We start from the raw sequence: 17733 nt of genomic DNA on the forward strand, positions 1-17733 counted from the left end.
TTGTTTTCAGCTTGAAACTAGTTTGGGTTATTCAGATTAACTTTAAAATATTATTATTCATCCTGAGTAATACAATAGTGCCATGAGGCTACTGAAATTGGGACCCCATTGAGCTTGGCACTGGACAAACACAGAGTAGTAGAGATTCCCTGGAGAGCTTACAGTCTAAACCGGTAAGGGGAAAGGACAGAACAGCCAAGCAGAGCTATCAATATTTAGGGTGGCAAACATCATGCTCTCTCCATCATTTTGTTTTTTGGGGTGGGATTTTGTTCAGGGATTACCTAGATGGAAAGAAAAAAAGAAGGAAGAGGGGTGACAGAGCAGAGAAGAGGAAGTGGGTTGGGGCAAAGTATGAGGGGTAAATGTGAAGTGTGGTTAAGATGAAGAGGTTGGGAGGGAGAGAGCAGCAGGAGGCTGGAGCAAAAAAAAAACCCCCAAAACCTCAATGGTTGATTGCATGGGAAAACATCGGGGTTTGGATTTGTAATGCAAATGGGAATGCACTGGGATCCATTGCTATTTATTTATTTTTTACATTAGTGCCCAGACTGAATGCCTCAGGTGCTCTACAAATGTATAGTAGAGACAGCCACAGTCCCAATGGTTTTACATCCCGATTTAACTGTGTGCGCTGGCAGCAGTCCTACTGAAGTCAAGGGGACAACTCACAGTGATTACAGACAAGCACAGGTGTAAATCTTTGCAGGAAGTCTGTGCACATTTAAAACCTGTTTTGCTCTACTATTTGCACAAGCAAGATTGACATATGGTTCCTGTGAACTAGTCATTTCTGAGAGCAGACTTTCTTGCATGAGTATCCATAAGAAGTGAGCATAACCGAGGTGAATTTATTTTAAAATTCCAGTGATTATTTATGGAGGGTTTGGGTTTTTTTGCACCAGTCTCTCAGTCACATTAATAATAAATAAATGTCAGGATAAAACCTGTATGCTGAAAATACTGTCCTACCAACAACACTTTATCCACAGATGCACTGGTTCATGAGGGGTTTCTAGGTGTCATTCAAGGTGCTGGTTTTGATCTCTAGACTTTTACTTAGTCCTGACTACCTATGGGACCAGTTCTATCCCACAATGCAGGTGCAGAGACCTAGGTCCTTCAGGCCTGATTCTTCGTTGCCCTGCACCTTGGGGGGGTCAATTACACTGACACGAAGTGAGTGCATAAAGTTGCCATTCTGTTAGTATTATACACCACGATGCACTCGCTTTCCAAAGGTGCCAATAACTAAACAAAGTGCAAAGCAAAGGAAAAATCAGGCCCCTTGGTCCTCTTGTGTCTCGTGGCAGTAGTTGAAACCAACTTGGCACATGGAGTTGATAGTCCCTAGATTCCTTCGGCTAGAATCTGGTGGTGAGATGTTCTCAGTGGTGGACGTCTGACTGTTAGTTGCTTCCCCAGCTGCTTCTACTTAGCCCATGGGTGGGTTGGGGTGGGATACATTCTGGAGTGATATGGTGAGTTTTTAGTCACTATTAGACCTCTGTCTGCATATGACTGTGTATGTGGGCACACAATTGACAATAGCTACATTAAATAATGGCCTGATCCAAAGCCCATTAAAGTCAATGCAAAGACTCTCAAAGAATTTAGCAGACTTTGGCTCAAGCCCCAAATCAATAATTAAATGCAGACATGAAAAAGAAAGAAAATATATTAAACAGATTCACATATGCCATTCACTATTTGACTTCTGTATCTGGGAAGAAACATTGCAAAGTAATTAAAAATTCTCTTTAAAAATTTGTAGTCTGTATGCTTCAGATATCTTACTGCTGACAAAAATTATTAGAAATATTGAAAATAGTTGTGTCTTATAAAGGGAATTTGTCTCAACTGTAGGACCAACACTGTAGGAAGAAAAGAGGTTAATTAATCTCGAATCAATTAATGTAATTTTTCAAGTACCCACAGTTGAGATTCAGAACCAGTTTGGGACAGTAAATTATAAATGACTAAATGCAAAAAGAGGTCAAATGAAAGAGACAAAGAATTACACTGAGGGATGTATTCTTGATGTGCAGGAATGTGTGTGTAGAAATCCATTAGCCCTGGATGCTGCACACTAATATCCTTGAGGCTGGCAACAGCTACCTTCAAATGTACCCGCATAAACATTTTCATAGACTACCTACTGATGCCTCTTTTCCTTTCAGTGTCAGATGCAACCTCTGAGAGAAAACAGAGATGAAAGATCTGTAGTCTGGTCTTCTCTGTGAAATAAGGATCCTGGGAAAAGGGGGGGGGGGGAGTTAAGTTGTGGGCCACTGACACCCAGGAAATTGCAGGGACTTCAGGGAGAAGCAATGGTCTCCCCCTGATGGCAGCAGAAGAATCCTCTTTTAGTCTCAAACCTGACATGAGTTATAGCAGTTTAATGTAAAAAGTTTCTGCCATTTTCTTGTAAATGTGATACAGAATGTAACCTAAAGAGTAACAAGGACACAGAGACCAACGTCCAAGGTGAGATGTCATGCAGAAGGACTTAACATGAGGATCCTGCAGAACAGACTCGGAGTCCGAATGGATTTAAATACAGCACCTGCCACGGGGCCATGTGAGAAAGCCTCTTACTCAAGCTGAAGGGCTGGAGTCTTCAGTTGTGGATCCTGTAGACTCTTTCTCAGGATAACTCAATTCCCTAATGATGCCAGCCTAGGAAGAACTGTCATGGACACTCCTTCCTTTTAAATCCGACAGCCTCAGATGCTTCATGCCATGTTGGGTGTAATGACTTTGAGTGACATCTCAAGGATATGTCCTTACAAAGGAATTTTAGTGAGCTTGGGCTGGAGTTATGACACACATTTTGCAGAGCTATTAAGTCACGTTTGTGCATTATCAACAGTCTAGCTAAGGGTTGGAACAGTGCTGTTTTACTGAAGTTCTCAAAGTTATTATGATGTGTTGAGGTGGCTAAAGCTGGGCACACAAAAACTGGGATCATAACTAAGGCTAGATAGAAACAGGAACTTTTACTGCACAGGAAATTCTGACATTTCAAAATTTGTTTTTGTTCTAAATTGTATTGAAAAACCAAAATTGCAAAAAATTCCTGTGGAACAGAAATTTTGAAAAATTTCAATTCAGAACCATCAAAATGTCTTGTTTCTATAATGTCAAAACATGGTATAAAATAACATGTTTATAATATTTTTATGATATAATAGAAAAGTCTAAATGAAATCAAAATGATGAAGTTGTAACAAAACATTTCAATATTATCCAAATGAAAAACTGAAGTTGAAATGGTTTGTTTATACATTTTTCCAGCTAAAATTTCATTGAAGTTGATGCATTCCCACAAAACATTTGATTCTGAAGAAACTGCATTTTTATGGACAGACAACCATTCCATTGAAAACATTTTGAACAACTCTACTCAGCCAGAATGCTTTGAGCATCTAGCATCAGTCATATAACCCCTACCAATACATATCGGTTAATTTCCACATCATAGAATCATAGAAATATAGCACTGGCAGAGAACTCGAAAGGTCATCAAATCCAGGCCCCTAGACTGAGGCAGGACCAAGTATACCAAGGCCATCCCAGAAAGGTGTTTGTCTAACCTGTTCTTAAAAACCTTGAATGACAAGGATTGCCACAACCTCCTTTGGTAACCTACTCCAGGACTAAACCACTCTCATAGTGATAATGTTTTTCCTAATATCTAACCTAAGTCTCCCTTGCTGCAGATGAAGCCCATTGCTTCTTGTCCTACCTTCAGTGGACATGGAGAGCAATGGGTCTCAGTCCTCTCTATAAAACATACTTGCAGACTTACCAGGTCCTCATTCGGTTTTCTTTTTTCAACACTAAACATGCCCAGTTTAACCTTTCCTCATAGGCCAGGTTTTCTAAATCTTTTATCATTCTTGTTGCTCTCATCTGGATTCTCTCCAATTTGTCCACATCTTTCCTAAAGTGATACAATACTCCAGATGAGGCCTCATCAGAGCCAAATAGAGCGGGACAATGACCACCTGTGTCTCAGATACGACACTCTGGTTAATACATCCCAGAATTATATTAGCCATTTCTGAAAATGCATCACATCGTTGGCTCACATTCATTCATTGATCCAGCTATAACCCCAAGATCCTTTCAGCAGTTCTACTTCCTAGCCAGTAATTCCCCATTTGTCAGTTGTGCATTTGATTTTTTTTCTTCCTAATTGCAGTATTTTGCACTTGTCTTTATTGAATTTCATCTTGCTGCTTTCAGGACAATTCTCCAATTTATCAAGGTCCTTTTGAATTCTAATCTTGTCCTCCAAAGTGCTTGTAGAAAACTTTTTCATGGCATTAGGAATGTTTCTCCCCCATCCCACAGGCAAGTCAAATGCATTGTAAAACATTAATCTTTTATTTCTGAATTTAAAGTCCAAGATTCCTTTTCAACCTACTGCAGTTAAAACTTTTTAAAAATATATGGCACCTTTATAAACCACAAAGTTTTATGATCCAGACAGAATCTTTAATACTTAAAGTTTAAAGGTCCCATCTCTCCATACCAGGGATATCTAGTATTCTGCAATGTTACTTTTCATCAAATTGCATTTCAAACTATGTGATCAAGAACTGAAATTTCAGTTGATTGATTGTAGCACAAGCCAAGTAAGTACTTTTAATTGCTTTCCTCCAAGATGAATGTTGAATTATTTTGCAAATAATTCATGAGGTTTCATGAATATGCATGCCCTATCCTGTACAGTGCAGCACTATTAATCTGTCTTTTCCCAAGAGTAGAGTAATCAATTAAATAAAAGGGTATTTAAAGAAGAAGAATGGATTATAAATAAAGGGATTTGAAGCAAATAACATGGTCATGTAAGGTTAGCCTAGCAAATGCATCCTGATTGCTGAGAGGGTCACTAGTTGCAGGATACCTTGTTATCGGTCATTCTATGATTTGTTGAAGGTGGCTTTTTTTTTTTCCTTTCTGTTTTTATGAATGTCTTCTTATGTATTCTGCCTTGGATGATAATCCACACATCTGTAATCAAACTGGGTTATGATGTCAGCACCATCCAATTCTGATGTGCTAAAATATCGTGATCCTGATAATTTTGAAAAGATTTCTCTAGCATTACCCCAGTTGAGGATCAAATAAGGCTATATCTCAGTGGAAAACACAGAGTGTGTGACCTCACTTTGCTTCCTTCAGAGAGAAAATGTGCTTCTCCCCTTTTTATTCATTTCACACAATTAGGAACTCTAGGAAATAAAGAATTAATTCATGCAGATGCACTTCCTGGAAGTACCAAAGAGCCTCCCATTTTTATAGATTTTCTCTGTAGCTAGCACATGGTTTGGTTTACTGGCAGCATGAAGGGCAGATCATTTTCTGTTCAAGCCATGCAAAAATTAGGGGAAAAAACCTGCCAGACACCAGCTGTCAGCAAACAGGGTTCTCAGCCCATCTGTAAATGGAACCATCTGGATCCAACATTACTTAACGTTCCTTGTGGAGATTCTCTTAGCAGGCCTAAGCATTTAAAATGGATTCAGACTTCATTCATAATTTTCAACTTAATTAAGATATTTGGGTTTCGTCTTGTAATCTTATTTTTATGTCCTGACTCAGAAGTGACCAGAACCTGTGAATAATTTCCTGGTCCACCGAGGGAAAAAGACATTATCAGCCATGCTGTATGGCCTGGAATTGCAACTTAGGCCTCCACCTCCATCTCTAGTATTATTCCCCAGTCTGTAGCCTAACTCTCTTCCCCTAAAGGAAATTTGAATTAATCCTAACCAGATCAAAGTTTTTCTGTACAGCTAACTCTTACAGGACCAGGCCTGTAAGGTGCTAAAGTACCTCCTACAATGTCCTGAGCACCCTCAGTTCTCATTGACTTTACAGGAAATGCTCAGTACCTCAGTCTGAGAGCCTTGGTGCCAAACAGGGCTAACAAAGTTGAAGGAGCTTTTGCCTAAGTAAAGTATGCAGGGGCAGGGTCTTAGTCATCACAAACCAATTTTTACTCTTGTAGAGTAGGTCAAATCCTGAGGCTCTTATTCAGTTTTCACTCAGGCAAACTCCAGTTGACTTCAGAGTGGGTTTGACTGTGTAAGGACTGAGGAAAAGTGAAGTAAGGAATTTTTTTGGCAGCTGGAAAAGCAGCTCTTTGAAATCTGTATAGTCCAACATTTAGGAGCCGCTTGAGTTTTGGTTTGGGCGCATTAATTAATATAGAGTATTACTGGGCCACTGCAGAATCTGCAACTAAAACAAGAATATAACAGCATCCTCAACTGGTAAAAGACAAACCCTTCAGCATAGTGCAATGAGTTCAGTTTGATGGCTTAACTGAATCACAGCCTTTCAGCTTCAGTAGCTCCACACCAGAGACCAGCAAATCAAATGGACTGAAGATATTTACAGTATAATAAAATCAGAGATAAACAAGAAAAACAACCATGTTAGATTTGTATTGTACAGTTTGCGGTTGTCCCAGGATTCTTCACAATAAGGGAGAAAGCAAATTGTAACAACCATAAGCCTTGGCAGAGGGGGAATGAAGCAAGGTTTTAAACAAAGAACCTAATTTTTTTTTTTTAAATTTCTGACACATGCAGCGTGACACTGAGTATTGTAAAATCAGGGACTGCACTAGCACAGTAATGCACTAGAGCTGGTATTTCAAGAGCTGATATTTCAAGATGTAGTAAGTGTCACTTAGCCAAGATCAGAATCAAGCTGATATGTTAAAATAAACAAAAAAATAATAATAAAAAGGGCCAAATGCAAGTACTTGGACTTCAGTCAGGTGAAATTGAGGAGAACCAAAGCATGTCTATTTCTGGGTATTAGGAAGGCAGTCAGGATTGGTATTCAAGAGAAGTGAATTGTACCTCATTCAAATAAAGATGGAAGCTAACATCAAAGTGACAAACTCTAAGCTACCAAACAACAGCCAGGAAACCAAAATGACCATAGGACAAAGGATAGAGCCTTAGAACATGCCTCAGGAAGAAGAACAAAATGAATAGCAATGTCAGACATATGGCAATAGTTTTCTGCCCACATAACCAAACAGCTTTGTGGTGGGGAAACAGCTAAAAATCCAAGGCTCACTTGGAGACACATTCTGAATGTCTTTTAGAACTGTAAACATACATAAACTGCAATGCAATGAATGATGTTGAAATGCTATCCATTGCCACTGGTAACATGCAATGAGTTTCTCTTGAAATCACTGTCATGCAGAAGAGACCAGATAAAGACAACGATTTGATGGGGTCCACTTGGAATGCCATTTCCCTCTGCATACATAACTGCACTGGACAGTGTATTGGTTGACTTTGCTTACAGACTCCAATGCCTATCATCTCAACAAATGCTCTTGCTGATAGTCCCTTGACTCTTCTTTTTTATTCTTGGTAACAATATGTATTTCATGTACTCACATTTCAAATTGCATTGTGAGCGACTGTGCTAAATTCTAAGTGCGGAAAAGAATATACTCTGGTCTGTGTATTATATGTACTGGAGACCTGAGACTCAATAAAACCTCTCTTCAAAAATATCAAATTCAACATATTTCCTTCCTCCTTAGCAGTGTAGACGTTTTAGCTCAGACTAGAGGTTGGGCTTCGAGACCCTCTCCTGGTTTCAGAGCACAGGCTACAGCTCTAGCCTGGATGTTTACCCTGCTATTTTTAGCCCTGCGGCACAAGCCCCAGTCACTTGACCTTGGCTTTGAGAATCGCTGCAACAGGTTTTTTATTACAGTGTAGACATACCCCCAAAATGACTGCCATCTGATGGATGTTGAGTGGCTGGTGAGATCTGTATCCATGTTACCAGAAAAACACACTTTACAAGCATGCATATTTGTGAGCTCTGTTTTCTTTGGAGACACTCTTAATTGATCAAATTTACACTCAGTGTTCATCAGTGTTCACTCAATGTTCATCAATTTCACTCAATTTCATCAACTTCTCTGAGTATCAGCAGGGTGACTCTTGAAGAGTTAAAAATGTAAAGAACATGCTTTCCTGAACAGCAAGTCTTTCAACACCTGAGTCTGCAGTCCCTTCCTCTCAACTCACAATTACTTGCACTTGGATTAGAAGTATTTCTGCAATATATTTGGTTTAAAATATTAACTAAAATGTTAGAATTACAAATATGACTTGTTTCAACATATGTTAAAACATTCTCTTTGTGCTCAAACTTAATGCCTATGGTTATAAAACTGTTATTTGCTGTGTCAGATTTTAATTATTTACCATTGAAACTGAGAACGTTGTTGAATCCTGTTAATATCCACATTTTGCAGGAGTTATTCTAACAATGAAATCTCCAGTATAGGTTATATTGTCATTCTGCTACTCTGATATTCCACTGTAGACTATTTTATAAACTTGCCTTGCTCTAACTTTACTGATTCAAATTTATTCTAAATATTAATGTTTGTAAAACACTTTGATCATGTAAAGCAAATGAATGTGAAGGATTATTACTGTAATACGTATTCTATAAACACTCTTACTATTTATTGTTTATGAAGTATCAAAATGTGCTTGATGCTTTACTGACATACAAGAGGACAAAATTTCAACCCCTGTATGTCTGCCATCTAAGAAATATAAAAATGAATGTCTTCTTTTTGGTTTGTTTTGACACCACGGTTCCCAACCTTTTTGAGCGTACGGACCACTTTTCAACCTCCAAAAATTTCACGGGCCACCACATTCTTCTAGCTGTAAAATAAATTACAGTAGTAGGTTTTTAGAAACTATGTGAAATTATTTTTTATTTGAAATTGGACATTTCCTTCATGAGGATATTATTATTATTTTTCTTTTCTGCAGACCCCCTGTACTAGCCTCACGGACCACCCGGGGTCCGCGGACCACAGGTTGGGAGTCGCTGTTTTGACATATCAGCTCAAAATATTTGCATCATCAGAACAACTTGCTGGATCTAAAGAAATGCTGAAAATACCTTTGATTTAAAATGAGATCTATTCCGATTACAAAAATACACAATCAGCTATTTGATACTCTAAAAACATTTTTAAAAAGTTAGAACAAAACACTAATTCTTGGGGAACATATATTTGCTTCCGAGAACAAGCTTTTATTTTTTTCCTAAGCAAGTACAGTAGTGCTAGCACTTCTCAGATGAGAGTGTTACTTCCTTTAATATGCAAATCAATCTTATACATATTAGTAATTAGAATGATAATGAATCCGGCTTTAGAAGAGATGCTAGCCTATTAACTCATTAACCCAGGAGTAAAGAAGCAGACTTGTGAATTGCACACTGGATTATCTTGTTCTATGCTCAGTCATGTACCATCATTAAGTGCTGTATTTACTGTAGGGAGTGTAACAACATAGCACCTGTAGATACTGAGGATCAAAATATCATCTCAACACTGGCGATGGACCTAACTCCACATTGTGCAGATAAACTTTGTAGACCTCTACATTTGGGTTTTTAGGAGGCTGAAGGTAGGTCAGGTAGCATTTGATCTTCCAGCCTAGCCCAGTATTTCAGTCCTACCTCCATAGAACCAAGAATAAATACATAATTTTGTAAGAGAAAAAAAATTCCACCACTTATTTAAACTGCACAGAGGCTCAGCAGTGACAAAACTAGTAGTGGCTCAGTTGTGGCTTTGCCACAGGTCCCGAATAAGGGGTAGCGCATAGCTGTGCAGGAACCAGTTGTTGGTTCAGAGCCACAATCTGTTCTTGCCTGCCCTTTTCCACTTGCTCTGTGAGGTCAAGAAAGTAAACTGCACCAGCCCTGATGCTGATTACTACCCTTCCATGCCAACTCAGCTGGGGTGGACAGTTCACGGCATGGGGGAGGAGGGAAGAGGCACAGGAAAAAAGGGGGTGGATCTAAGGGTTTGCCTAATTCCTGATCTTACTTGTCCACTACCTGCCCATGTACACAGGAGGGTGAATAGTGGTCTTGCACATACTGCTGTCCCCTCAGCACTGCTATCCACAATATGGTAGCACTGTGTGTGCTGCAGGGCTGCTCTCTTCCAGCTCTGCTGCTCAAATGAGCTGTTTCTCTCTCTTTTAAATGCTTCACCAGGCAGGGAATTTGCTGCAGGTGTAACAGGGCGGGGCTAGCTGGGCCCAAAATAATCCCTTAACCCCTTGCTGCCCAGTGTAGGATTTGTACATCCCATCACAGCCCCTTTTCTCTCCTGAACAGGACTCCGGGTGAGTTACAATCTTATCCTAAATGTGATTACCTTGGGAAAGCAGATATTGCTTCCATCGCTCAAACAGCTGCAGAATGCAGGCACTTGTACCTCTCCATGGCTCGATCATGCCTTCTACAGCCCACAGAGAGACTCATCATTCTGAGCAGGGAGTCTTTTGCACCAAGCTTTGCACAGATAGAACTACTACACATGTGGCAAGGAAGTGGGGAATCAAGCTCACTATATTTTCAATATATGATTGTATTGCCTATTTGCATACCAGAAATCTTTCTTATTGGTGTTTATGTTGCTGTTATAACTAATAATTTTTTCACGGCTCTGTTGATTGACAGTGCAGCAGAGATTAAAAGAAACAGTGAAGAATACAATTAAAAGTGCTTCAGCATCATCAAACCAAGGTGCCTCTGTTGCTTGCACAGTTCTAGCTGTGAACTGATTTTTATCTTTATTCTGGAAAAAAAAAAAATCACATCACTGAACTATGAAACCCTAATCCCAGCATTGTTACCTGCTTTTGGGTTCTTCAGATTCAGAAACTTCTGTTCTATTCAGTGATGATTACAACTGAGTAATAAATGTGCGTTGTCATTTCCAGTTCAATCCTGCCTGATTTCCTTTTCTATTGTCTAATGACACCCATAAAATATGGACTTTATTAATAATTAATGTTCTGAATATCAATGAATTTGATCCAGCACAAAGAAGCTGTTTTCTATATGAGCTACAAGGCTGAGAAACGTAGCTTGCTAAAAGCAAATTCCTTTTGCATATGTTTTCATTCATTGTACCTTTCAAGCAGTGAATCAAGCCCATATTATATAATGTTCCTATCTGGGATGTTGCATTGTACATTGAAAGTACAAATCTTATATAACCTTGCAATATTTCCCTTGTGATTCTGGAATAAAGTTATTTGCCTGAAGATACTTCATAACAGTTTTAGCCACTTCTGATTAAGTCACTGGTACCTTGACTCTGGCAGTAACTAGCTCTTGATGTTGCAGAGAAAGGCAAAAAACACCCACTCACACTGCACCTACACAATACTGCAAATGGGTGGAAAACACCCACCCTCTCTCCCACAGCAGTCTTGTTATCTCTTGAGGCATGAGATTTGATTGCCCTTACAGTTTCAACTTCCATAGCTCTTAATATATTATCAATGGTTATAAAACTGTCCTGGCTTTTTGTACCAGTTTCAGTGACCTCATGTTGCAGTGAACTTTATTACAGGATGTTCCTCTCAAGGCAAAAGCCTGAGTCATATCATAAGCGATCCAGCTAAATGGGAAACAGGCTGCTTGATATTATGAATGCCAAGGAAAAGAAGGTGCATGCAGAGAAAGGATGTAAGGTACTCAGTTGTACAGTAAGCAGAGATACAAGCTTAGAGAAGGGTAGAGAAGATTCAGAAGTCTCCTTTGAGGTACTGTCTGTTTCAAACACTTCTATGCGACCTTTAGAAGATGCATATCAACAAACTAGAGCTGAAGAGGTTCAGAGACAAAGGCAACCTGAAAGGGCAAATATAGATATAGAAAAATGGGGGGGGGGGGGGGTAGCAATTCCATAGAACATCTAGTATTTCAAACTCTCAACATGTCAGGGGAGGAAAAAATAATGAAGAAGAGAGACGGGCTGCAGATTTGGTTGATTAATCAACTAAAAGCTAGATTTCTTAAAACTTAGCTGTTAGGAGTTATTGACAAGAGCAACACACATATAGGCCACAAACATGCAATGTGCTGCACTTGGGTAAACCTGTCTCTATATGGAGTCTTATTGCAGTGGACTGAAGCTAGTGCCAAATGTAACCTTAACCTGTGTGACCCCCCAATCCTAGGGACACCAACAGATCCCAAATCTGACTCTTGCTTAGGACCACCTCCTGACACCCCAAACCTAATCCACGCTTGAGACTACCAACCAGCCCCAACCCTAACTCTAGTCCTCGATCCCAATTCTAACCAGACCTCCCTGACATCACAAACCTAACCTCCCTACGTCCACCATCCAACCTCACCCTAATCCTAGCCCACAGTTTGTAATCAGCATCCCACCTAATCCCAGCTGAAGCCAAGAAACAGCCCCAGTCCTAACTAAGGGCCTCCTTCTGGCCCCCATCCTAGCCCTACACCCAACAAAGATAGAGTCAATATGCAGAATGGAGGACTCAGTCTGATTTCAAATGTCTGTGCCAGCAGTTCTCAAACAACCTTCTTATGACTTGCAAACTGAGAAAATCTGATATGAAATCATCCACATAGTCAATACAAAACTGCACAATGTCAGTTTTCTCAGGCATTTGATGGGACAGATAGCCCTGGATATGAATAGCTCAGCATGAAGAAACTGCAACTTCTCTACCACATAATTCTCTCTCATTACTGTTTTACCAAACAGAAGTTTTTCTCTATGTTATTCTCCAGGAATAATAATATTTTGCTTTTACATACTTTAGTTTTCAATGGAAGATCTCAAAGCGCTATACAAAAGTGGTACCCCCATCCCTATTTTACAGATGAGGAAAATGAGGCACAATGGTTAAGTGAGTTGGCCAAGATCACCAGGAACACTGTGGCAGAGCTAGGAATCGAAACCAGGTATCTTCATCCCCAGTCTCTGATCTAACCACTAGGATTAACTGCCAACTCTCAATTCCCCATGTAATTTGACATAATGTGACATTATGAGAATAAAGAGAATGCTGCTAGCATAACTGTCTTTCATGCCCTTTATAATTTAGGATGAGCCTGGACGGATTTTCCCTATAATTTTTAATTCAGGAAATATCAGTTTGCTGATTAGTAACAACTCATTACCAGTGTCCAGACCATCTGTCAATGAAATACAGAACTGAATAGCCCCCACACTGATATAACCTACTGAGATGCTGGCATGTCTTCAAGTGTTATTTTGAGGGCTGTTCAATGTAATCAGATCCAGCTATGCTTGCCACGCATTTCACGGCAACCTTTGAACAATTTTGGTGGGGAAAACATTGCCTGGAATTATTTGCAAAGTGTGTTTAGAAAAGAATTAATGAAATGACAGTTTACTGAGGTTTTGGCTGCATTAGAGTGCAGCGCAACGTGCAGAAAGCAATGCATTCAGGATCCATTTGCTTGCTTCAACTTTGCTCTCAGCAGCACTGTCAGAAATGAAAAGGAGGAACAGATGGAGAAGATGTACAGGTTATTTAGCAACCTTGGCTTCTAGTGAAGGTAGAAGAGATTAAACACCTGCAGCAGTATGCATCTCCAGGGCTTGATTTTCCTCTCACTCATGCTGCTAGAACTTTTTCCATGTCACTACAGTGCAAAAAAGGTTCTATCTAGGTAAAAATGATACTTGGGAATATCAACTTGCACTAGTGTTTTAGCACTCATATGAAGATCACCTTTAGGGAGACTCAAGTAAAATGACTAAAGTAAGCCAGAGTGTTCACTTGCCTCTGAATACCTCCCTGTTTTTATTATTTTCCTTTGGCATGCTACATTTTGGTTATTAATAATCAGCTGTCTGTATATCCATCTGCATTATATACATTGGCATGTTGCTTTTACTGCTGCCCTGTTAATTGCCAACACAACCATAAAAATCAGCCATAAATTATGACAGTTTTACAAAATATTGCACCGTTTACTGCGTACCAATGAATGTGTCGTAATCATTAGCACCTATTGCACTCTGGATGAGAGGCAGCATGTCCCTAAAGGATAGGACACTGGCCTGGAAGTTAGGAATCCTGGGTTCTATTCCCAGCACTGCCACTGACATGCTGTGTGACCTTAGGCAAGTCATTTTGCTATCCTTTCCCTCCCCTTTTCCTCCTGCCCTTTGTCTGTCTTGTCTATTAATTCAAGAACAAGAGGACAATCTATCTTTCTAGGGTACTTATATGCCCCCCCATCACCACAGTATCTGAGCATAACACAATCTTATCCCCAGAACACCCCTGTGAGCGAGGGAAGTGCTATTACCTCCACTATACAGGTCAAGAACTGAGGTACAGAGACTAAGCAGTTTGCCCAAGGTCACACAAGCAGACTGTAGTGGAACAGGGAACTAAACCTCAGGTCTCCCAACTCCATGCTAATGCCCTAACCACTGGACCATCCTCCCTCCTCAATTAAACCAAAGGGTGACAAATTCAAAACTGATAAAGCAAATATTTTCCCACACAATGCACAGTTAAGCCTGTGGGATTCATTGGCGTGATTTATCATGGAGTCCAAAAGCTCAGCATGATTTATAGAAGGATTAAACATTTAACTGGATAACAAGAAAATCCAGAGTTATAATTGTAAATACTAAACAAACCAATGAACACCACAACCTCCCTCTGTGTTTTGTAAGGGGTATAAACCCTCATTCTTCAGGGATTCAAGACAGGATTTCAAATATATTTAGGCATGTTATTGAAATCAGTGGAAATTAAATGACTAAATATCTTTACAAACCTGGCTGCTAATTACCTTTGAAAATCTGCTCTTTGATCCAACTTTTAACCATGGGGGTGGGGGGAACAAATTATTTTAAGCACTTCATTGCTAATGTATCTGTTGCCTTTGGGGTAAGTTATTTACCAGATGAGCATGTGTTTATTTTTCACCATTATTTCGATTGCATCTCAATTTGGGTCAATTCTTAGGGAAAAGCATTTCTTTTGTTAGAAAGGTTGGCTTTTTACCATGGTTGTCATGGAAGCGATGATTTCCATGTTGATTTGGGTTTTATTTTTTAATACTCTATTTCCAGTTATTTTTGGCATGTCAAGATTTTTGTTTGTGAATGTTGGAAGGACGTGAGGGTTAACAGTTGAACAAACTTTACGGATAGCTATGAGAGATGCAAAGGCAAATCTTGGGCAGCACAGAAGGCTAATGGAGGACTGAGAACAAACTACAATGCAAGAATGATAGAGAATATTTCTGTTCGTAGATTAAATGAGTTCAAATATTAAATTAAGCTCTAAGTACAGAGTAACAAAGTACAGAAAACAAAGAACTCTGACGTGATATATTATTTGTAAACAATTTCAGAAAACTAAGTTAGGTGGCTGTGTAGCAAGTGTCTTCTTACTTAAATGAGATTGTCTGAGTAGAAAAGGCATAAAATAATTTCACTTGCCTAATACATTTTTATTTCTGTTGCTCTTTACTATATTTTTGCCAAGTTCAATTGAATTTATGGAGCGAAGTCAATTTTAATACTCAAAAAACAAGAAATCTTTCCAACAAGCCATTATATATTTCAATGCAATAAAACAACAGAATTCTTTCAAAATGTCTGCTGTGATTTTTCCCTTGCTGAACAGAAACTCCAGCACTCCTTGGGTTTTTCCTCGAATAATAAGGTCGTAATTAATTTATTGGGCATAAAAAGTGAATTCTACACATGAACAATATAGAATAATAGAAATATAGGGACTTCAAGAAGTTATCGAGTCCAGCCCTTGAACTGAGGCAAGACAAAGTAAACTTAGACAATTCCTCACATGTGCTTGGCTAACCTGTTCTTAAATACCTCCAATTATGGGGACTCCACAACCTTCATAGGCAACCTAATACAGTACTTAACTACGCTCGTAGCGAGAGAGTTTTTCTTAATATAAACCTAAATCTCCCTTACAGAAGATTAAACCCATTACTTCTTATTGTACCTTCAATGGACAGGGAGAACAACTGATCACAGTCCTTTTTATAATGACCTTAACATATCTGAGGATTTATCAGGTCCCAACTCAGTCTTCTTTTCTTAAGATTAAACCCACTCAGTTTTTCAAAACTTTTGTCATTTTCGTTGTTCTCCTCTGCATTCTCTCCAACTAGTCCACATCTTTCCTAAAGCGTGGCACCCAAAACGGGATACAATACTCCAGAGGAGGCCTCACCAGTACTTGTGTAGAGTGGGACAATTCCCACCGGTTTTTTACATACAACACTCCTGTTAATATACCCCAGAATGATATTAGCATTTTTTGCAACTGCGTCACATTGTTGTCTCATATTCAATTTGTGATCCACTACAATCCCCAAACTCGTTTCTGCAGTACTTCCACCTAGTCAGTTATTCCCCATTTTGTAGTCGTGCATTTGGTTTTTCCTTCCTCTATGAAATACTTTGCGATTCTCTTTACTGAATTTCATCTTGTTGAATTTAGCCCAAATTCTCCAATGTGTCTATATCATTTTGAATTCTAATCCAGTCCTCCAAAGTGCTTGCAAGCTTTCCCATCTTTTACAAGCACACTCTCCCGCTTCCCAACATCTAGCCCTTGTTAAGATCACAATTTTTAGGCTTACCTGTGGGATTTTATCACCTGTCCCCTTTGAACCTAATTTAATGTCTCCCTCATTAGGTTGGCAAGTTGGCCAAAGATGTTCTTCCCCTTCATGGTCAAGTGGATCCCATCTCTTCCCAGCAGACCTTCTTCCTGGAACAGCATCCCATAGTCAAGGAAGTTGAAGCCCTCCCTCTGTACAGCCATGCATTCATCTCCAGGGTTTGCTTGTCCCTTCCTGGGCCCTTATCCTCAACCAGGAGGATGGATGAGACCACAACCTGTGCCCGACTCCTTCACCCTCCATTTCAAGAGCCCCGTAGTCACCATTGATTTACTCAGGGTCATACCTGGCCTTGTGGATCAACAGCCTCGGGTAGGGGTCAGAGGGATGGATATCTTGCACTTCTTCAGTGTAATTGTTGGCCTGTTAAAGAAACAAAGAGCTTGTTGTGAATGGTCACCATTCAAATTCCATGCCATGTTGGTTATTTACATGAATGACACAATGTTGCTTCCATTCCCTGATGGTTGAGTTACTTAAATGAATATTCAGAGAAAATTCTTTTGCCACCTTCAACCACCTCAAGTGCATTTTAAAATTAGAAATGGATGAGCCAACTGATCCTAGTATTGGTACTAGTGACAACCTTTTTAGGAGGCTTGTGTGGAAAGGGTTGGAAAATGTTGGTAACTTTTACAATAAAACATATGCCTCTCCATTTCCTAGCTCTGGGGGGATTGTTAATTCTTAAAAGCTGCTTCTAGAATCCAGTTTGTTAACACGATACCAGCACTAATGTTTTCTTTTAACCACTCACGGTAGTAAAGTTAAGCATGCACAGAAGTGGTTGTAGGGTTGGGGGTCCCTACTAGAAGCTGACTATTAATCAGACTGCTGTACCTTTAAAATCCCATCTTTCCAGCAGGGAATTTCCTACCCTATAAACACTCCCTTCCTGTAGGGCTGGTATGATTTAAAGGTTTGAGGTTTATGGTTCATCCCCATGCAGAGGGAAAGCCTCATTTTGAGGGACCTCACTCAACTTGATCCCAAGGTTACTCAAGTTCCACATAAATTCAGCCTCACTTTTATATAGAAAATTCTTTAGATCAGAAAGATGAGTTAGACACAAGAGTCATTTATGCTAAAGGAAGGAATCTCACAGAGTAGCAGCACTGTCTATGCGGCTAGCTGCTGCCTTGATTTCTCCTCACT

At 39.5% G+C, this 17733-nt stretch overlaps 1 long non-coding RNA gene across 1 annotated transcript in view; it reads right to left on the reverse strand.

Moving 5' to 3' along the window:
• Positions 1 to 8605: 8605 nt before the first annotated feature.
• LOC137152861 (uncharacterized) overlaps positions 8606 to 17733 on the reverse strand; it is a 122745-nt gene continuing 113617 nt past the window's right edge. The window contains exons 2-4 of the long non-coding RNA XR_010919629.1: positions 16865 to 16941; positions 16537 to 16667; positions 8606 to 8738 (exon numbers count right to left, since the gene is read on the reverse strand). This is a non-coding gene — a long non-coding RNA (uncharacterized lncRNA). The remainder of the gene's footprint in view (positions 8739 to 16536; positions 16668 to 16864; positions 16942 to 17733) is intronic.

The sequence above is a fragment of the Emydura macquarii genome, unplaced genomic scaffold (assembly GCF_026122565.2).
Source record: "Emydura macquarii macquarii isolate MOO-44397 ecotype Brisbane River unplaced genomic scaffold, CSIRO-AGI_Emac_v2 contig_1230, whole genome shotgun sequence".
Lineage (NCBI taxonomy): Eukaryota > Metazoa > Chordata > Testudines > Chelidae > Emydura > Emydura macquarii.